Here is a 22,292-nt window from a genome sequence, read left to right as displayed (position 1 = left end):
TCAAGAGTGAAGGATGCACCAAATGTAGGTGTTTCCAAAATAAATTAAAACCGTGCTTTTGAGGAACTAATGTTAAGTGTGGCCTGGGAGACAGGCTTTTCTGTTACAACTGAAATATCAGTGCCATAAGTTCTGTGGTTGTGTACAGCTGCTGATTTCCATTTGAAGCAATGTTGTTTTTTTTTGTTTGTTTGTTTTGCAGTACGCGGGCCTCTCACTGTCGTGGCCTCTCCCGTTAAGGAGCACAGGCTCCGCGGCCATGGCTCATGGGCCTAGCCGCTCTGCGGCATGTGGGATCTTCCCAGACCGGGGCACAAACCCGTGTCCCCTGCATCGGCAGGTGGACTCTCAACCACTGCGCCACCAGGGAAGCCAGGCGATGTTGTATTTAAATAGTACTTTAGGGATTTTGCTGATGGTCCAGTGGCTAAGAGTCCATGCTCCCAATGCAGGGGCCCCGGGTTCAATCCCTGATCAGGGAACTAGATCCCACATGCAGCAACTAAGAGTTCTCATGCCACCAACTGAAAATCCTGCACACGGCAATGAAGATCCTGTGTGCCACAACTAAGACCTGGCGCAGCCAAACAAACAAATAAATAAATATTTTTTAAGTTAAATAAATAGTACTTTAAAGAAAAACGTATTTCCTATCATCAAAAAATCTACAAACAGTAAATGCTGGAGAGGGTGTGGAGAAAAGGGAACCCTCTTGCACTGTTGGTGGAAATGTAAATTGGTACAACCATTATGGAGAACAGTATGGAGTTTCCTTAAAAAACTAAGAACAGAGCCATATGATCCAACAATCCCACTCCCGGGCATATACCCAGAGAAAACCATAATTCAAAAAGATACATGCAGGGCTTCCCTGGTGGTGCAGTGGTTGAGAGTCCTCCTGCAGATGCAGGGGACTCGGGTTCGTGCCCCGATCCGGGAGGATCCCACATGCCGCGGAGCGTCTGGGCCCGTGAGCCATGGCTGCTGAGCCTGCGTGTCTGGAGCCTGTGCTCCGCAACGGGAGAGGCCACAGCAGTGAGAGGCCCGCGTACCTCAAAAAAAAAAAAAAAAAAAAAGATACATGCATCCCAGTGTTCATTGCAGCACTATTTACAATAGGCAGGACATGGAAGCAACCTAAATGTCCATCAACAGAGGAATGGATAAAGAAGATGTGGTACTGGTACATATATACAATGGAATATTACTAAGCCATAAAAAAGAACTAAATTGTGTCATTTGCAGAGATGTGGATGGACCTAGAGACTATCATACAAAGTGAAGTAAGTCAGAAAGAGAAAAACAAATATCGTATATTAATACATATATGTGGAATCAAGAAAAATGGTACAGATGAACTTATTTGTGGAGCAGAAATAGAGACACAGATGTAGAGAACAAATGTATGGATACCAAGGGGGGAAGGGGGGGGCTGAATTAAGAGATTGAGATTGACATATATACACTATTATGCATAAAATAGATAACTAATGAGAACCTACTGTATAGCATAGAGAACTCTACTCAGTGCTCTGTGGTGAGGTAAATGGGAAGGAAATCCAAGGAAGAGGGGACATATATATGCGTGTGGCTGATTCACTTTGCTGTACAGCAGAAACTAACACAACATTGTAAAGCAACTATACTCCAATTAAAAAAAAGAAAAAAAGAAATGTATTTCCAGTCTCATTACCATTAAGTATAAATGTATTCATTCCATCAATATCCTTTGTTACTTTAAATTCAGCTTATTTAAACCAGGATGGCATAGCATTTAAACCAATATGTAGTCCATCAAAGGCCATTAAATATTCTGTGTTGACATCTATCCAGGCCTGTGACTTGATGTCAGGTTACATATGATAATGATAGTTGTTACTAGGTCCTTCTACTATATAGATACCTTGGAGAATAATCTTATTTGACTATAAAGAATCCAACTGGTCTCTTGTCATATTTATGGCAGAATTTTCCCCCAAACACTTGGTGTTTCAAAAAGAAATGATCTTGTCAGTTTTCTGGTTTGGATAGTATACCATAGTCATGTCAGAAGTAACCATTAGGGGAAGCTGGGTGAAGGATACCTGGGACCTCTGTACTATTTTTGCAACGTCTTTTGAGACTTTTCTTAGTCAGTTTGGGCTACAATAACAAAATACCAGAGACTGGGTGGCTTATAAACAGCAGAAATTTATTTCTTACAGTTCTGGAGCCTGGAAGTCTGAGATCAGGGTGCTGGCATGGTCGGTCTGGTCAGAGGCCTCTGGGTTGTATCCTCACGTAGCAGAAAGACAGGAAGCCAGCTGTCTGGCCTATTCTTTTAAGGCCAGTAATCCCATTTATGAAGTTTCCACTCTCATGACCTAACTTACCACCTAATACCATCACACTGGGGTTAGGGCTTCAACATTTGAATTTTAGGGAGAAAAATATTCAGTATAACAAGACTATAATCATTTCAAAATAAAAATTTCCAAAAAAAGGTGATCTTTTGGATCATTAATATCTTGGCTTTATGATTGGAAATTGATTTTTACACCATTAACAAGTAAAGAGAAATTGCCCCTTGGAAAAAGTATCTTGGCATTGATATTATTAATTTTTTTCACTTTTTTTGTTCACAAAGCATATTTATTCTAAGCTTTAAAGATTTCTTTTTAGGGACTTCCCTGGTGGCACAGTGGTTAAGAATCCGCCTGCCAATGCAGGGAACATGGGTTCGATCCCTGGTCTGGGAAGATCCCACATGCAGCTAAGCCCGTGCACCACAACTACTGAGCCTGTGCCCTAGAGCCTGTGAGCCACAACTACTGAACCCATGTGCCACAACTACTGAAGCTCGCGTGCCTAGAGCCGGTGCTCAGCAACAAGAGAAGCCACCGCCATGAGAAGCCCACGCACAGAAATGAAGAGTAGCCCCGGTTCACTACAACTAGAGAAAGCCCGTGCTGAGCAATGAAGACCCAACGCAGCCAAAAAAAAAAAGATTTCTTTTAAAAAATATCCCACTTCAGTTGAAAGCAAAAATGATAGTCACCTCTGGAGAGTGGAATAGGGAAGAAGTAATTTTCATTTCTGGCATTTCTTTACTGATGGAATATTATACAATGAATTTTTATTGCTTTAATAATTTGGGGAAGGAAACATGCTCAGAGTAGACTTTTCCTTAAACAGCTACAAGACTCAAATCACCCAGTGAAAATGTTCCTGAATATTCCTCATTGTCAGAGGGAAACCTTTTTCCATTTTTAGTGGTTCTGAAATTTATGTTTTAGGAATAATTTCAGCATGGGAATAAATTTATACATCAAAACTATTTCTACTACTCTGATAAATAAATATGAACTGCTGAATTAAAACTGACTTTTTGCATGCATTTCCCCAAACGTCCTAGATTTTTTCATAAAGGATTAGATAGTGATTAAAATTTCATAAAACATCATTTTAATTTTTTCAGGAGCAAAATATATCATTCTCCAGTCACAGCTAAGTCATACACTATAAATAATTTTATCTTTCCAGCTGTGCTATTACTGTAACTATTGAAAGATCTTATTAATTTTTTTTTTTCGGCCTCACTGCATGTGGGATCTTAGTTCCCAGACCAGGGATCGAACCCGCGCCCTCTGCATTGGAAGCACAGAGTCCCAACCCCTGGACCGCTAGGGAAGTCCCCTTAATAATTTTTGACTGCATGGTAGATTCCATTTTTTCCAAACATTGGTTTTTGTTGTTGTTGTTTTTTAACATCCAGATATACTTTTTATTTTAATTTTTTTCTTTTTCCTTTTTATTTAATTTTTATTTTATATTGGAGTATAGTTGATTTACAATGTTGTGTTAGTTTCAGGTGTACAGCAAAGTGATTCAGTTATACATATATTCATTCTTTTTCAGATTCTCTTCCCAGATAGGTTATTATAAACTTTGGTTTTTCGGTAGCAGATCTTGTTAAATAAAAAGATTCTGAGATAACAAGGTCCTACTGTATAGCACAGGGAACTATATTCAGTATTCTGTAATAGACCATAATGGAAAAGAATATATCTGGATATCTATATATCTGTGTATACATATATATACACATACATACATATATATATATATACACACACATATGAATCACTTTGTTGTACACCAGAAACTAACACAACATTGTAAGTCAACTATACTTCAATTAAAAGGAAAAACAGATTCTGGGGTCATTTCTATATTTGGAACACTCCCTGGCTTTTGCTCATGTTCATCTCCTTTGTTTTCCTCTGCCTGGTATATTGTTGTAACTCTATCATTTATTTTTTTCTTTTCCCAGCATGTTAATGGCCAGTTGCTGGTTAGCTAATGGGCTCCAGCACAATTCGGTAAATAGAATGAAATCATTAACACTGGGCTTAGTCCATCTACCTCAGTAGGAAATATCGGTCCTTTGGTGACTGGCAGTTAATCGTTCAGTAAACAACTGACAGTCTTTGTAGGGAGACACCTTTACCCAGCATGACCTGCAGTAGAATTAGGGTGACCAGGTAAGTTATCCTCAAGGTGGGACAGTTTTGAGAGTCAGAGAAGACACTTTATTTTTCTTTTTTTTGGCTGCGCAGCTTGTGAGATCTCGGTTTCCCGACCAGGGACTGAACCCGGGCCGAAGCAGTGCAAGCCCAGCATCCTAACCACTTGGCCACTGGGGAACTCCCAGAGAAGATACTATTGGTTTGGCCAGAAAGTTCCTTCGGTTTTTTTAAAAATTTTTATTTATTTAGGCTGCGCTGGGTCTTTGTTGTAGCACGCGGGATCTTTAGTTGAGGCATTCGGACTTCTTAGTTGCAGCATACGAACTCTTAGTTGCAGCATGCATTTGGGATCTAGTTCCCCAACCAGGGATTGAACCGAGGCCTCCTGCATTGGGAGCGCAGAGTCTTAGCCACTTCACCACCAGGGAAGTCCCCCTTCGGTTTTTAAGTAAAAATAAAAGACACATTTTTCATTTTCTCCAAGAACTTTATTGAACAATGTATTCGTTGTTTTGTTCCACTACCTTCTGCCATTTTTCAGGCAACTTCATAGCTCCATCTTCCCAAAACTTATCTTTTTGAGCAAAGAACTCTTCCAGTTGCCTTTTACAGTCTTCCAGGGAATTGAAATTTTTTTCCAGTAAGAGAATTTTGTAAAGACTGAAATAAATGGAAATCTGAAGGTGCAATGTCTGGTGCCTAAGGTGTATGAATCAGAACTTCTTAGCCAAGCTGTAACAGTTTTTGCCTGGTCTTCAAAGAAACATGTGGTCTTGCATTATCCTGATGGAAGATTATGCGTATTCTGTTGTCGCTTTTTGTCGAGTGCTGCTTTCAGTTGTTCTAATTTGGAGCAGTACTTGTTGGAATTAATCATTTGGTTTTCTGGAAGGAGCTCATACTAGAGGACTCCCTTCCAATCCCACCATATACACAACATCACCTTCTTTGGATGAAGACTGGCCTTTGGTGTGGTCGGTGGTGGTTCCTTTCGCTTGCCCCATGATCTCTTCTGTTCCACATTGTTGTATAGTATCCACTTTCATCACCCGTCACAATTTGTTTTAAAAACAGAACGTTTTTGTTACGTTTCAGTAGAGAATCGCATGCGGAAATACGATCAAGGAGGCTTTATTCGCTTAACTTATGTGGAACCCAAACATCAAAGTGATTCACATAACCGAGCTGGTGCAAATGATTTTCACCGATTGATTTGGATATTTTGAGTATGTCAGTCGTGTGGTATAATGTTGATTGTTCTCAGTGAATGTCTCGATTTGATCGATATCAAATTGGATTGATCAAATCCAACTGATTTGATCAATTTTAACTGGTTTACCTGACCCTGGAGCATCGTGCAGCGAGAAATCTCCAGCACGAAACTTCGCAAACCACTTTTGAGATGTTCGATCAGTCATAGCACCTTCTCCATACACTGCACAAATCTTTTTTTGCGTTTCAGTTGCGTTTTTACCTTTCTTGAAATAATAAAGCATAATATGCCAAAAATGTTGCTTTTTTTCTTGTCTTCAATATTAAAATGGCTACACAAAAATTCACCAGTTTTGATAAGTTTTTTTTCTAAATGCACGCTAATATGACAGCTGTCACAATACAATCTAACAAAATTGTTTCGAATGAAGTTAAAGACAACTAAGTGCTACTAGAGCCATCTTAGGGAAAAAAACGAACGAACTTTTTGGCTAACCAATATTACTATGAGACCTAGACAAGATACGTAAACTCACACGGGCTGAAAAAAAAAAACTGAAATAAAAATTACCATCCATTTCAGATCCCCTAGTACTTTAAAGCTATGCTTTGAAAAATCATGTGCAATTAAGTTATTTAACTTGTGAATAACTTTTTTAAAAAATAAATTTACTTATTTATCCTTGGCTGCATTGGGTCTTCGTTGCTGCCCGTGGGCTTTCTCTAGTTGTGGCAAGCAGAGGCTATTCTTCGTTGCGGTGCACGGGTTTCCTCATTGCGGTGGCTCCTCTTGTTGAGGAGCACAGGCTCTAGGCACGCGGGCTTCAGTAGTTGCAGCATGCAGGGTCAGTAGTTGTGGCTCACAGGCTCTAGAGCACAGGCTCAGTAGTTGTGGCGCATGGGCTTCGTTGCTCCGCGCCATGTGGGATCTTCCCAGACCAGCGCTCGAACCTATGTCCCCTGCATTGGCAGGCGGATTCTTAACCTCTGTGCCACCAGGGAAGCCCCGAACTTTTATTCAAAAGACCATTGTATAAAAGGCAGTGGGTTACAGTGGAGGATTACTGCACTGAATGTCAATATTATGACATAGTATGAGTGTGTTTCGTGTTTGGTAATTGCAATCATTGTTGCTTTTATTGTGGTCATCCATTTACAATGTTTGGTGTCAGTTGATTTATCTCTTGTAAAAATAAAATACAGTCTGTGTGTGTGAAAAAAAACCATACATGATGTCTTGATAAAGTTGTATGGAATTTGAGATCTGGAAAAAAGCATTTCTTTTCTGTAATGCTAGGATGCTAATTGGACATTTTTGTAAGAAAGAGATTTCAGGATGAAAATCTCATGTCTCTAAGGCGGGAAGTCAGTTCATGGTGGAACATTCTATTAAACTTGTGTGAGTGGAGAAATATTTCTTTGGAAGGAAGAGGTTACATAATAGTTAGTGGTTTATAGTATACCGAGTGAGCAGAATGGCTATTTCTGAACTTTAGAAAAAAAATAATGTAGCTTTTCTGCATTTATATTATGAAGCTGATGTAGAATATCAAAAATTCTTTATTTTGAAAAACAATGTAATCAATTTGACATAATTCATATATATTGAACCTGTGATACACACCCACAGTAAAACTTACATTCAAAAAAAAAAAGAGGCAATGGGTTTTTTTGCCTCACCACAGGGCATGTGGGATTTTAGCTCCCCTTCCAGGGATGGAACCCATGCCCCCTGCAGTGTCCTAACCACTGGACTACCAGCAAAATCCCTAAAAGCCTTTTTTTTTTTTTTTTTTTGTCTGTGTTGGGTCTTTGTTGCTGTGCCGAGGCTTCTCATTGCAGTGCCTTGTCTTGCTACGAAGCATGGGCTCTAGGCCTGTGGGCTTCAGTAGTTGTGGCACATGGGCTCGTTAGTTGTGGCTCATGGGCTCTAGAGCACAGGCTCAGTAGTTGTGGCGCACGGGCTTTACTTTTCCATGGCATGTGGGATCTTCCTGGACCAGGGCTCAAACCCGTGTCTCCTGCATTGGCAGGCGGATTCTTAACCATTGCACCACCAGGGAAGTCCCTCAAGGCATTTTTAAAAGTGAAATTGGGGCTTCCCTGGTGGCGCAGTGGTTGAGAATCTGCCTGCCAATGCAGGGGACACGGGTTCGAGCCCTGGTCCGGGGAAATCCCACATGCCGCAGAGCAACTGAGCCCGTGAGCCACAGCTACTGAGCCTGCGCATCTGGAGTCTGTGCTCCGCAACAAGAGAGGCTGCGACAGTGAGAGGCCCGCGCACCGCGATGAAGAGTGGCCCCCGCTCGCCACAACTAGAGAAAGCCCTCACACAGAAACAAAGACCCAACACAGACAAATAAATAAATAAAACAAAAATTTTTAAAAAAAAAAGTGAAATTGCCCAGCATAATTTTTGAAAGTTCTGTGGGCATTTGGATACATGGAGAAACTTAAAGAAAATTTGTTCCTGGAACGAGTATGCCATCGATATGTTAATTTAATACCAAAGTTAATAAACCAGTTCTAATGGAATAATATTTGAAAGCTCCTATCCAAATCTTTCGTTTTTCACCACTTGCTATTCCCAGCACTCTTTAAAACTGCAATCCTAGCCACAGCAGATAATTATATATGCTGTCTGGCTTAAAGAGTAAATTAATTTTGCATGTAATTCCCCCCAGAATCTACATGATAGACAATTCTATTTTATACGTTTTTTTTCAGAATGGCAATAAATAGCACAAGATAACTGATATGAAACCAACTATTTAAAATCTACTTCCTTAGATATTCCCTGTCCAAAAAGAAAAAGGTTTTCTAGAGGGACTTAGAACCTGTAAAATAAAATTCCTGCATGGGTCTTTAATGGCTGTGCCTATTGACAAATATGTTTGTTTTCCCAAGTCAGCTGCATGGGGTGAGGTGGGGCTGCACACACTCTGTGTACAGAGGCATTTAAAGGGAGCAAAGTCTTGTTTGCCATCCAAAGAGGCCACTCCATGGGGGCAGGTTAGAAATTATATTTGCATGTGTACTGCAGATACCTGAGCAGTAGGTACATTGTGAAAAAAACACCTGAATACTTGTTACATGATATTTTGACAAATATGGGTTGTCCCCTCTCTGGATGCCAGATCCAGGCCGCTATAGGGAAGAGTACTGAAATCGGGTCCTAGTTTTGAGCACCCTGGGTTGCTCTTGTGTGTGTGAAATGAGGGTTTGGAGCCCTATGGTCCCCAAGCCCCCTTCTCACCAAAAGAGTCTAAGCCCAGTCCACAGCCTTAAGGGAATGAATCAAGTGGAGCAGCTGATGCAAACAATTTTCTTTTTTGACAGCTTTCAGGCTTAACTAGATGGCACAGTGTGCCAAAGGGAATGGGGGAGGTGACAAAGGAAGAGATGCTCTAATTCCTATTTGGATCCACAAGGCTCTGCACCTGGCCTGTGAGTCCATTAGGGATGGCCTTCTTTGGGATACTTAAAGGAATAGGTATTCAGAGTAATAACATAAGACCTCAGAAGTCACCTACAACATTGCCTCATTTCCCAACAAATGATAATGATTATTATCACCCAAATAATAATTATTACTAGTAATAAACAGTAAGAAGGCAGACTTGGGACTTCCCTGGTGGTCCAGTGGCTAAGACTCCATGCTTCCAATGCAGGGGGCCCGGGTTCGATCCCTGGTCAGGGAAGTAGATCCCACATGCCACAACTAAAGATCCTGTATGCCTCAACTAAAAGATCCCACATGCTGCACCTAAAGATCCCACGTGCCACAACGAAGATCCCACACGCAGCAGTGAAGATCCCATGTGCTGCAACTAAGAGCCAGTGCAGCCAAATAAATAAATAAATAATTTTTTAAAAAGAAGGCAGACTCAGGTTTTGTGGGGTTTGCAGACTCAGGCTTCTGCAGTTTTGAGGGCCCTCTTAAAGAAAGAGAATACACAATTATGAGTACAAAATTAGGCAAGAAATGAAAAGACATTGGTAGGGGCCCCCATAGAGCCTTTGGAAGGGCCTGTAGCCTTGATCTTCATGGTAAGTCTACCTTTGATGTCTACGACCAACAGTGTTAGAATGTCAACTCCAGAGGGTCAGGGGTTTTTTTCTTTATTGACATATAGTTGATTTACAGTATTTCAAGCGAACAGCAAAGTGATTCAGTCATATATTATATATATATATATATATATAATATATGACTGAATATATTCCATATATATATAAGTAATCCAAGGCACAGAGAGGTTAAGTTAGTTGCCAATGGTCACACAGCTAGAAATGACAGACCTGGGTGTTCTGGCTTCAGGATCTGTGCTTCTGGCTACACTCCTGCCTCCCAGATAAGGCTCAGGGAGATCCAGGGACCAGCAATAGTTAAAAATAGGCCGGCTTTTATTCATGCCTGAAGTAGTTTCAAGCCTCTGGCATTTGACTACGGTATGCAGTCCTTAGATACCGCAAATAATGACTGCTCACTAGCAAGGGAGGCCAACATGTGTCAGTTTAGTCTTTATTAGAACCCAGACTTAGTTGAAACATATGAGAAAAGGAAGAACGAAGTTAAGTCACACTGTAAACCTACTTGGAAAAATGGGAAAAATGTTGGGTGCCTTTCCATTCAAAACCAGTGATTTCCAGGGTTTGAGGGAGTTACCTTAATCACTGTCACCCTGCTCTCAGCCCAGCCCTAGACCCAGCCCAGTGAGAGAAACATTTTCTCAAGGAGACTACCTGATATTGTGGAATTCCCCGGCAGTCCAATGGTTAGCGCTGCACGCTTTCACTGCCAAGGCCACAGGTTCAATCCCTGGTTGGGGAACTAGGATCCCACAAGCCTTGCTGTGCGGCAAAAAAAAACAAAACAAAAAACCAACCTAGGGGCTTTCCTGGTGGCGCAGTGGTTGAGAATCCGCCTGCCGATGCAGGGGACACGGGTTCGTGCCCCGGTCCGGGAAGATCCCACATGCCGCGGAGCGGCTGGACCCGTGAGCCATGGCCGCTGAGCCTGCGCGTCCGGAGCCTGAGGCCACAACAGTGAGAGGCCCAACTACCACAAAAAACAAACAACAACAACAACAAAAAAACCCAACCTAATTGACATAAATATGATTTAAAAGAAGATTCGAATATATTTAGGTTGCATCCCATTCCCTCCACCACCAAAACAATTTAAAAAATCTTGCTCTGATATTATCAAGGAACTTGCATTCAAAGACATATTTATAAGGAGAATAACTAGGCCATCCCTCCAGGGAGCGCCATCCACTTCCTTGTATCCTTGGGAAAGTGATTTAATCTTTTTTGAGCCTTTATGGTTTTCCCCCTGAAAATTCAATCAAGACACCAATGCTGAGCTGGAGGACTTCGGTTTGCCCCTGTAGCTCTCCTCTTGACCCTTTCCCATCCTGCTCTGGTACCAGACTGCCCTGGAGGCTGCTCTCTTTAGCCACTCGGGAGCCTCAGCAGGAGATTGGAGGGAGGGGAGGGGAGGCCCTTGCAAGGCTAGCACAGGCTAACTGCTTCATCTTCTGTACGATGGCAGCAGAATGTTGTGAGAATCAGGAATTAAGGGAATTGGGAAGCCTGTTTGCCCTACTGGCAGTTAAAGTGAGCCCTCTGGGCCCTGGGTGAGGCCAGGAAAAGGGATGGGGAATGGGTACCCATCTGCCACAAGCCCCTGTCTCCCAAAGCCCCCCAAAACACCACCTGTGACAGGTGAAGAACTAAACCTCTGGGAGAGGAATTAGTCTCAGAACTGAAACTGCTTAAAAGGACCCTGTTGGAAAGCCAGCTGTGTTGGTTATTAAACATCTCTTTAAGATCACAAGTTCAGGGCTTCCCTGGTGGCGCAGTGGTTGAGAGTCTGCCCGCCAATGCAGGGCACACGGGTTTGTGTCCCGGTCCGGAAGGATCCCACATGCTGCGGAGCAGCTGGGCCCGTGAGCCATGGCTGCTGAGCCTGCGCGTCCGGAGCCTGTGCTCCGCAACGTGAGAGACCAGCAGTAAGAGGCCCACGTACAGCAAAAAAAAAAAAAAAAAAAAAAAAAGATCACAAGTTCAGTGTTTGGCCCTGCCATTAAGAACTCTAGTGAAAGTATTCCTTGGGCAATTACTACGTGCCAGGCACAAATCCCTTAACTTACACTCACAAAAACCCAGCTAGACAGCATGTATGACTATTATCATCCCCATTTTTCAGGTAAGAGATCTGAAAGTTTAAGTAGCATGCACAAGGTGAAAAAGTTAATCATGGCTGTTCTGGTTAGCTAGTACTATGTAGCAAACCATCCCAAAACTTAGTGATGTAAAACAACCACCATGTTATCATGTCAGGGATTCACACATGGACTCAACAAATATTTATTGAATGACAGCTGTGTGCCACCTTCTGTGCAAGTCCCTGGGGAAGAGAAGCTTGCCTCGGTTTGGAAGAAAGACTGCCAGGTAAATGCCCATCTCCAATAAGGTCATTCCAACGGTGGAGGGTTGTTCACAGTCCAGTGATGGCACGAGGGAGGCCATGACTAAGTCTTCTAGGAAGAACCCACAGAGAAGGACAAATCTGAATTGGGTCTTGGAGCGCGAGTAGGAGTTTGTCTAGCAGAGACCAGGGAGAAGGGTCAATCAATCCAGGCAGAGGACCAAAAAACACCACAGCATCCACAAAGAGAAAGCTACCTATTTGTTCTAAAAGTTCGACTTGAACAAAACTGTCTTAGCTTAGATTTCCCCCAGAAGCAGACATGAGATGAGGATTTGAGTACAAGTAGTTTATTCTGGGATCTGAAGGGAACACGAGAAAAGCGCTGGGAAGTGATAAGGGGAAGGGAAGGCGGCCAATAAAGGGAGCATTGTTAAGTCAGTTACAGACTCCGGGCACCTAAGCTTAGTCCCTCGGGTAGCTCTCAGAAGTGGGGTGGAACGCACGCTGCAGATTTCTCCCGACCCAGGGATGCGGACGCTGGGCTGCATATGCGCTGACTCCTCAGGGCCACGTTGAGGGGTGCTTCTCTGCTTTTTAGCTCAGTGTTCCTCCCTCGTGTAGGCTCGGTCCTCAGTCCAGCTTCCCCTCACAATATTGAGATAGGCTTCTCTTCCAAGCAATCAGGATGCAGAGGTAGGAGTATCCCGACTGCCTTGAACCAATCAGGGGCCAGCCAAGGGGCTGGGGGTGGGGTCAGGCTCATTCTCCCACCTTGGCAACCAACCCTACAATGATGGAGGGGTATGATCGATGTTGGAGAGGCAACCTCAAAGTCCAACAATTCCATCCTGTCACACTGGAAGTTACCTTTCGATTTCAAGACCTGGTTCAGGAAGATCTAAGGAACCGTGGCATATTTTCATAGTTCAAGGTGGCTGCTTCTTGGAGCCAGGTATTGGGGAGATGACCCAGTTCCCTGTTTGTTCAGTTTTGTCTCTACTCTGTCGTATTTCATCGGTCACTGGTGCTCCTGAAATCCTACAGATTTAGGTTCTTTGGTTTTGAGTTTCAACATCTGCCTCAACCCTTTTTTAGGAAACGTGATTCTTTCCCAAGAAAAGAAAAACTACGGAGTTGGGGAGATTGAAAGGTGACAAAGAAAAGCCCAGGATTGGGGTGATGGGCATTCGGGGGAGAGCACCGACCCTTTCCTGTGAGGCTAATTTGGAGAATAATAAAACAAAAGAGTCCCCTCCCCCAGCGAAGGTCACCTTGTATAAAAGGACAATTGTTCTGCCACGGTTTTCCATTATTTCCCTCCCATGCTGTCTGCCCCGCTTGATGGACTCTGGAGTGCTTTTCAGTTCAGCTGTTCAGAGCAGTGTTCAGAGCAGGGCAAAACATAAACTGAGCAGCCCACTTAGAAAAAAAAGAAAGAAAGAAGAGAAAAACTCTCTCCTGTGTTGTAGACACAGAGGTGTTTGGAAAACTCATATTTATTACCCCTTCCCCTGCCCTCAAGCAGGGGCCTGGAGAGAATGCCAGGCTGATACCTTAGGGGTACGGCTTGGAGAGGGAAGGGGTAGAGAGTTGGACAGGCATACGGTCTCCAAATCAATTCTTGTAAAAGTTTAAGTCGAATCTTTAGGGCTGTATTTTTGCCTGGAGCTGTTTACCATCCTTAAGCCTACAGCAAATTGTACAAAGCAGGAAAACTGCTTTCTTGGAATTCACCATTCTAACAGAGTAGGATCTTCAGAACTGACTTCCCTACTTGCTTTTTTCAAAATCCCCATACCCAGGCTATACTTCAGCCCAATTAAATCAGAATCCCTGGGGGTAGGGCCTGGCCTCAGTAGTTTTTAACATTCCCCAGGTGATTCCAATGTGCAACCAGGTTTGAGAACTGAGGGGCTTAAAGCAGTGCTTCTAATATGCACGGAAGCACTCAGGATTTTGTTAAAATGTAGAGTCTAGTCCAGCAGGTCTGAGCAGGGCCCGAGGTTCTGCAGTGCCACTGCTGCAGCGGCTGGTCTAGGGACCACTCTTCAAGTAGCAAGATCTTCAGACGTTTCTTTAACATAAAGAGGAATGGAGCCACTGACAAATCACAGCAAAGCAAACAGCTTTTCAGAACACACAGCTTCCTGCTTAAAAATCTTCCTGAAAATGTTCCTCTTTGCTGTTAAGATACCTTGCAAATGCCCTATTACGGCTACAAAGAATCACCTGGGGAACTTTCCCCAAAACACTGATGCCAGGATTCCATACTCCATCTCATCCAGACCAATTAAATAAAAGTTTCTGGAGGTGGGGATTGGACTTGGACAGTTTTTTAAGTTCCTCAGATGACTGATGTGCAGCTAGATTTGAGGACCCCTTGTACTAAGTCATCTGGCCACTGCTGTTTCCATGGGAATGCCCCTCCCAATCCACAGTGTTGTGGTGCATCAGCCATCCCATCGTTGATTGGTTGATTGTATGAGGGGGCAGGCAGTGAGCTTAAACTGCACTCTTGGACCCCTTCCCTGAGAATTTGGGTGGGAGATGCAGATTCCAGCATGGTCTGGCTGCCCTTGTTAACCCAGGAGAAATGGAGTAGAGAAGTTTTGGCTACCATATCCCCCCAGATAGACCAGGAACAGAGAAAGCTGGTTTCCTGCAGGAAACAGGAGAAGAGGCAAAGTGGTACTGAGGACCCAGGGGTCCCCAGGTCTCCCATCTTGAGGCTGTCTATGGCCAGAATGAGTGAGACCCTCGGTGACCACATCCTTTGTCTCTAGAAGAGGGCCAGCTTCTGGGTTGGGGGGTCTTTATGTAATTGTCCCCCGCAACTCAGAAGGTCTGATGTGACCAACAAACCTTGAATAGTCAAATAGGAAAAATCTGTAAAACTCATACTAAACACAGCACTTCTGTATCATCAGCAAATGACCTCTTCCCCTTCTATCCCCCACCATTTAAATTCCTGAAAAAGGAGAAGACACTTCACAAGTTTAAAAATAAGGACTGCTAGGTTCTCAAATTTGTTCTCTTTGTAGAGGAATCATCAGCCTTGAATTTCTGCAGCTGTGGCTTCTAAATCTAGCCCTCTCTGGATGCTGGGGGTATAATTGCTTGTCTTGCCTGTTTTCTCATCTACAGCATGGAACTAAGAGCACCAATCTGATCGGATTGCTTTGAGGAGTAACTCATAAAAGGGTATGGATCACGTTACAGATGTTGTAGAAATGCATCTTATAAATGAGTCACCTTTTCCCAGAGCATCACTGTGGAACAGTGGAAAAGAGGCCTTTGGAGAAGGTTTCTTGAAATCTTGGCCCATCCATCTATGAGCTGTGTGGTCTTAGGCAAGTTTCTTACCTACTCTGAGCCTCAGATCCTTCATTCCAAATATGGGCCTATTTGCAGAACTTCTGTGGGGAATGAATGAGACAATGTGTGAAGACAGTAGGTGCTCAAAGACATGTTTCCCTTCCCTCCATGACTTCACTCTTGACCTAAGGTGGATTCATTAGGTTATGTTCTTACAGTGTTAATGTAACGAAGACTACCTAACCCTAACCCTTCTCTCCCCAAATAGCAATGGTTAAAATCAGATAAAGATTTCTTTCTCTCTCCTGTAACACGCTGAGCATAAGGCATCAGGCTTATGGTGCTGGGCACCCATCCTTTCATCTTGTCCCACCAGCTTCAACAGGCGGCTTCCATCTTATAGCTTAAGATGGCAATTTCCCACTGGCAGGAAGGAGAGACAGGGCGATGGAGAGTGAGCCTCTCCCCTTTGAAGGCAGGGCCTGGAAGTTCTACTCACATTCCACTGGGCTGAATGTGAGCTAGAAGGCAAACTCTGGGCCCCCATTTTGGGGTTGAAATCCCAGTTCTACCACTTACCATCTGGGGTCTTGGCCAAGTCAGTTAATGTCTTTGCACTTCTGTTTCCTAATCCTTCATGGGGTTATTGTGAAAATTAAATGGGTTGGTACATCTAAAGCACTTAGAATAGTTACCTGAAACCTATGAGACTGTAAGTTGTTATTGTTATTATTATTTGTTTAGCTACATGGCCACACCTAACTCTGAGGGAGGCTGGGAAATGTCCTTAACTAGGTGACTGTGTGCCCTGCTAAAACTCTAGAGTTCTGTTATTAAAGGAAGGAGGGGACTGGGGACATCTGAAGACAGCTAGAGTCTCTGTCATGTCAGAGTTGCTAAAATCAGTCCTGTAAAAAGACTGCTGATGAGAAGCGATTGTAATCTCCAATTTGGGCCTAAAAAACCTATGTCACAACCCCTCCTTGTGTGATGGGGTGGACATGATCCATTCCTAAAGATGGAGACAATCATCAAAACAATAATAACGTGAGAATTCCCTGGTGGTCCAGTGGTTAGGACTTGGCGCTTTCACTGCCCTGGTCTGGGTTCAGTCCCTGGTCAGTGAACAGAGATCCTGCAAGCTGTGCGGTGTGGCCAAAATAATAATAATAATTAAAAATAAGAATAACGTATGAGGCTCCCTGCCGAGCGCTGTCTCAGTTGTGACAACCTGTTTAGAGGTCCCACAGTACTGTGGTTTTATGAAAAGTACTTCTTTTTACTCTATTCCCGCCTCAGATCTTGTTGCATGCTTATCAGCTTCCAAGCACGAGGCTAGGAGTCCACGGTGAATTCCATTCTCCCGGGCAGTTAGTTTATAATACATTCCGAAGCTCTCACAGGATGCCCCCCTCTGAAAAGCACAGATCCCACAAAACTAGTGCACCTGCGCCTACTCCATCAGCCCCCACCCCTGACTGTGCCAGGAGACCTAACTGGCTTTTCTGGTTACAGATTCACCAGGTCTTGGGAGGGGAGAAACCCAAGTGCAGTTTGTCATCCATCCGTTATGTCATCCATCCATTAATAAGCCTGATGCTAATACGACTTGGGCTTGTGCAAATGTGGACGTGCTACCCAGGCTTGGAGCCTCTCCCCCACCATCCAAGGCAAGTACATGCTGCGTGCAAAGAAATAGCAAACTTACCAAGTGGATTGGACCGTGGGAATTCCAAGACAAATACACAAGGGGGTGATTCTTGGCATTATAAACAGGCAACCCCATGATACATTTTACCTTTTATTTGCCAGCAACTCTTCAAGAATGCATTTAGATGTATCTCTCTCTGTTTTTTTTTTTTTTTTTTTTTTTCGGTACGCGGGCCTCTCACTGCTGTGGCCTCTCCCGTTGAGGAGCACAGGCTCCGGACACGCAGGCTCAGCGGCCATGGCTCACGGGCCCAGCTGCTCCGCAGCATGTGGGATCTTCCCAGACCGGGGCACGAAACCGTGTCCCCTGCATCAGCAGGCGGACTCTCAACCACTGTGCCACCAGGGAAGCCCAGATGTATCTCTTTGTACAGATGGGGTGTTTCTCGTGCTTCTGGGACTCTTTGGCTAAAGATCCTAGCTGCCTTTAAATTTCTCAGCTCCATCCTCTCTCTTCCTTCAAACAGTTAATCATCTATAAACAAACCCTCCAATTAATTCTTTCTAAAGCAAAGGTAGTTGGTAAGCAAACACCCACTCCCTAAATTGCTTGCTTAATGCGTTCCTCTCCAGAGTCTTCTGGAGAGACACTTGTGGGTATAATTACTCTGCTCTTTATCTCTGCCGTCCAATTTTTGGGTGTGCTTCTGATTTCATTTGGGAAGGTTCCTGGCATTTCTTTGGGTGTGGTCAGCTACGTGGGGACAGGTCTTTGCTCATCCAGTACCTGGGTCAGAGGAATTTGCTCAGTGGGCACCTAATTAACGCTATCATTAGCATTAATTAACTTTTATTCATTAAAAGGTGTTGGCAACAGGACCCTCAAATTCACCTCTGTTTCAGATTATTATTAGAGCCTAGAATTTTTTTCAGTCCTACAAAGCAAAGTCTGTAGATTAGGCCCATGGAGCCTCCACAAAGCGATATTCACAAGCACAGGGTATTTTTTAGCAGCAGCTGCTTCCAATTTCCCACCCCTTTTGGGACTTCTAGGGCGGCTCCTCCAAACACACTGGGTCTCCTTTCTGAATCCAGCGCCCAGCCGCGTGGGCCTCATTCTGACACGTTCCAGGGTTTCCACTTGCTTGTGACTGATACTGTTTTATTGTTTGAATGTGATAAATGGGCCCCCGCAAGGTGCTGCAGGAAAACTTGCCCTTCCTTCCACAAACCTCAGTCATTTTCCACTCTAGGACCTGTTGTGAGGGGTCAACTAAGCTGCCCCTCGGGAGGGAGTGAATGGTACCCACGCCCCCACCTCCCAGTCCTCTTTTTGAGCTTTGGTTTGGTGGAAATGTTATATGTATTGTCAATTTCATTTTCTACTTGCTTGTAAAGTACTTGCAGAAAAAGTAAAAAGCTTGACGATCATGAGAGCCTCAAGTACCTGACCTTGACTTTATTCACTCCTCTAGGAAGATGATAACATACATACACACACACACACACACACACACACACGCACGCACGCACGCACCCCTGCAGCTCTCAGTGACTCGAACAGGAGTGGGTATGGTTTGATAACAAGCTTCGTAAATGCTCATGGATGGAATTTCTCCCCATCTCCCCCTTTGCCAAGCACAGTGTAATTAATGTTTATGGACCAAATGGAGAGGGAGCAGGCCCATTGTTTTTTACCCTGGACAGCCAGGAGCGCTGAAAACCATATATCTCAGTGAACACACCGATCCAGTGCTTCCTGATGGGGGAATTGTGTCCTTCCTCTGGAATTTCCTCCTCTATCCCGATTCTTTGCTTAGTTAACTTCGAATGGCCCTTGAAAACAGTTAAATGTCTGCTTCTGGAAGAAACAGTCCCTGGTCCCCAGGCTGACCATGCTGCCTTCCCACTGTGCAGGCTGACCTTGGGCCCACCCCTGGCCTGGCAGGGATCCCACCCATCACTCATTGACTGCTCTCTCCCCGCTTCTGATGACATATTCAGTAAAGGAAGGGACAGTCATACCGAGCTGTGTAGTTCAGTAGTACACAGCACATTGTAGATATTAGATCAATGTTTCTTGAGCCATTGGCCGCAGCTAAGAACTCTGGGGAGCCCATCTTTTTCATTGAGATCAACACCCTTAAGATTTTTATTTTTCATTTTTATTTTTCATTTTATTCTTTGGCTCTGCCCAGCTTGTGGGATCTTAGTTCCCTGACCAGGGATCGAACCCGGGCCCTCGGCAGTGAAAGCGCCAAGTCCTAACCACTGGAGCGCCAGGGAAGTCCCAAGAAGATTTTTTAAAAATCGAATAGAATTCAACTTAAGGCAGTCAGTGCTTGACCCAAAATAAGCCAATAATAAATTAATTACTACTTAGTTATTATTATTACACCTTCTAAACACCTAGTTCTAAATCAGCTGACTCTTAACCCCTCTAAATTTTCCCACTCTTAACCTCCTCGGCTCCAGAAAACCCTGGTCAACCCTAAGCATCCCTCCACTGATTTCACATTTCACTCACCTCTCTCCTCAGTAGTTCCTCCAGCCCCTCCACGCTCAGAGTCACCCTCCCAGACTTCTAGAGGGCCTCCCAGGGGGAGGGAGAGGTGGGGGGGGGCCTGGGAAGGGAGAAGAGAGCCTTCCCCCTTTGCCTGAATCAGGTGATGCCAACTGATGGTTTCTCAGATTCGTTGTTCAGCCCACAAAGGTGACACATTACAGTCTTTTAAAATAATGGACGTTAATTGGCAATATTTACAAACTGGTATTTTAGCGGTTAGGACTCCAAGCTTTCACTGCCGAGGGCCTAGGTTTGATCTCTGGTCAGGGAACTAAGATCCCACAAGCTGCGCTGTGTGGCTGAAAATAAATAAATAAATAAACTGGGATTTCTAGCAATACTAGGCCCAAAGTTTTGCAAGGTAGCAATCACGGGGTTAGAAACCCAGGTGGCCCTTTTAGAGCATTTGTGCTCTTGTTCACCACAGACTCCACCATTCTCTATTACATGCCCCTCAACTGAGTTTGAATGTTGGGCTGATTTCACTGCATTTCCAGGTTCCCAAATGTGGATTTATGGTAAGCGGAAAGTGAAATATTTCTGGTCCCTGTTTCTAAAACTAAAACACAAAAATAAAGTGTGACCCGGGGGATCATATGTTTCAAGAAAAATGGGAGTGAATGGACTCCTTTGTGTGAGGTAAGAACCTTCTACAAAGTTAAGATTTTTAAGCCCAGTGTATCTGGTTAGAAGACCACAATTCAAGAAGCCATTCTGAAACAAAACCAGCTGATACATTTACTTGTTTGACCTTATCTGCTAACCCCAGAGGACTTAAGGCCTCTGGTCAAATTGACAGAGCATCTTGGAAACCAAACAAACAGACCTACAGCTTCATTGGTGAATGGATTTGGGCCCCATGTCTGCCTGTTTTCAAGTTGAGGACAGACCAGACTGACTGGTAGCTTTCAGGACTGAGTGAAAGAACATTCTCACTTCTAAGCCAAACTCCTGCTTTCCCTACAAGACACATTAATAACAAGAGGAGGGGAGACAGGAAGCTCTGGGATGGATAAACTACAAAATCAAATGGGCTTGGAGAATCTGAACTACATTTGAAACTAGAGAACCCTATTTGTGATCAACCATAAATAATTATTTTTATTTTCTTAATTTTTGGAAATAATTTCAGACTAACCAAAAAGTGGCAAAAAAAAAGATTTTCTGTAAACTTTCACCCAGATTCCACAAATATTAACATTTTATATAACAAGAGTATCAAGATTGAAATCATGGGATTAACCTGATACAATGCTGTTATCTAATCTACAAAATTTATTCAGATTTCCCCCACTGTCTCACTGAGTTTTGTTTTTTTTTATTGTATATTTTTGAATTCACCTGTATTATATTCTATTTCTTTTTATTTTTTGGCCGAGTGGCATGTGGGATCTTAGTTCCCCAACGAGGAATCGAACCCGAGCCCTCTGCATTGGAAGCACGGAGTCTTAACCACTGGACGCCAGGGAAGTCCCCTGAGGTTCTTTTTCTGACTCATCTAGCATTTCACCTTGCACTTGGCTCTCAAGTGTGGAACAATTCCTCAGTGTTTCTTTGTCTTTTTTGACCTTAATACTTAACAAAATATCCTCTGATTTTGGTCTGTCTGTTTTTTCCTCATGACTGAAATCAGGTTATTCATTTTGATAAGAAGACCACAGAAGTGATGTTGCCTTCTCCTCGATGCGTCAGATTGGGAGGTACACGCTATCTGATGATACTGACTTTGACATCTGGTGGTGTCTCACAGGTCTCCCCACTGCAGAGTTACTTATGAATTCATAAGTATTCAAAGGGAAAACTATCTTCTTGGGAGATACTTTGAGATGATGTAAATATCCTTTTTTCTCATCATACTTCCACTCACTAATTCTAACATCCATTGATGATTCTTGCCTGAAAATATCATAATTAATTTTAAACTAGAATAATAATGAAGAGAAACGAGTGTTAGGTGAATCTATAAAAAATTCTTTATAAATGAGAATGTCCCTTGGTCCTCTTTCAGACAGTAGGTAAAAGTCACAAGGTGTCCACTTTTTCACTGAATTTTTTTTTTTTTTTTAATGGCACATGGGCCTCTCACTGTTGTGGCCTCTCCCGTTGCAGAGCACAGGCTCCGGACGCGCAGGCTCAGCGGCCATGGCTCACGGGCCCAGTCGCTCCACAGCATGTGGGATCCTCCAGGACCGGGGCACGAACCCGTGTCCCCTGCATTGGCAGGCGGACTCTCAACCACTGTGCCACCAGGGAAGCCCCCTCACTGAATTATTGATGAGCCTTGGGTCCCTATGGAATGGCCTGGGCTCCACAGACTCTTGGCAGTGCTACATCTCATAGCTTGCTTCTTGGGTAATATGGCCTAATGGAAACCATATTTCAGACTCTGTATAAACCCTCAACAACCCACATAAAAACCTTCTTCCATGCAAACAGATCTCCTTAGATTTCTCTGTATCTGTTCGTACCTGGCCTACTCATGCTGGCACTTGTGGTGTCGCTTCGCCTGTTCCTATAGGCTGGGTGATGTCTTTCTTACCTGTCCACCTTCTCCTCCATTTAAATGAATTAGATACCTCCTACAAGTCTAAGCTCAAAGCTC

At 43.6% G+C, this 22,292-nt stretch overlaps 1 protein-coding gene across 2 annotated transcripts in view; it reads left to right on the top strand.

Annotated features, from left to right (window-relative positions):
- The window catches only part of CMTM8 (CKLF like MARVEL transmembrane domain containing 8), a 147,428-nt gene that overhangs the window by 29,443 nt on the left and 95,693 nt on the right, over positions 1-22,292 (top strand). The window contains exons 3-4 of one of the 2 annotated variants that reach the window (XM_067005842.1): positions 15,304-15,360; positions 16,990-17,144. The exons of the other annotated variant lie outside the window; for it this stretch is intronic. The gene's annotated coding sequence lies outside the window, so the exon portion shown is untranslated. The remainder of the gene's footprint in view (positions 1-15,303; positions 15,361-16,989; positions 17,145-22,292) is intronic. 2 annotated transcript variants of the gene reach the window in all.

The sequence above is a fragment of the Kogia breviceps genome, chromosome 10 (genome assembly GCF_026419965.1).
Source record: "Kogia breviceps isolate mKogBre1 chromosome 10, mKogBre1 haplotype 1, whole genome shotgun sequence".
NCBI classification, from domain to species: domain Eukaryota; kingdom Metazoa; phylum Chordata; class Mammalia; order Artiodactyla; family Physeteridae; genus Kogia; species Kogia breviceps.
This window is presented reverse-complemented; position numbering and strand designations above follow the sequence as displayed.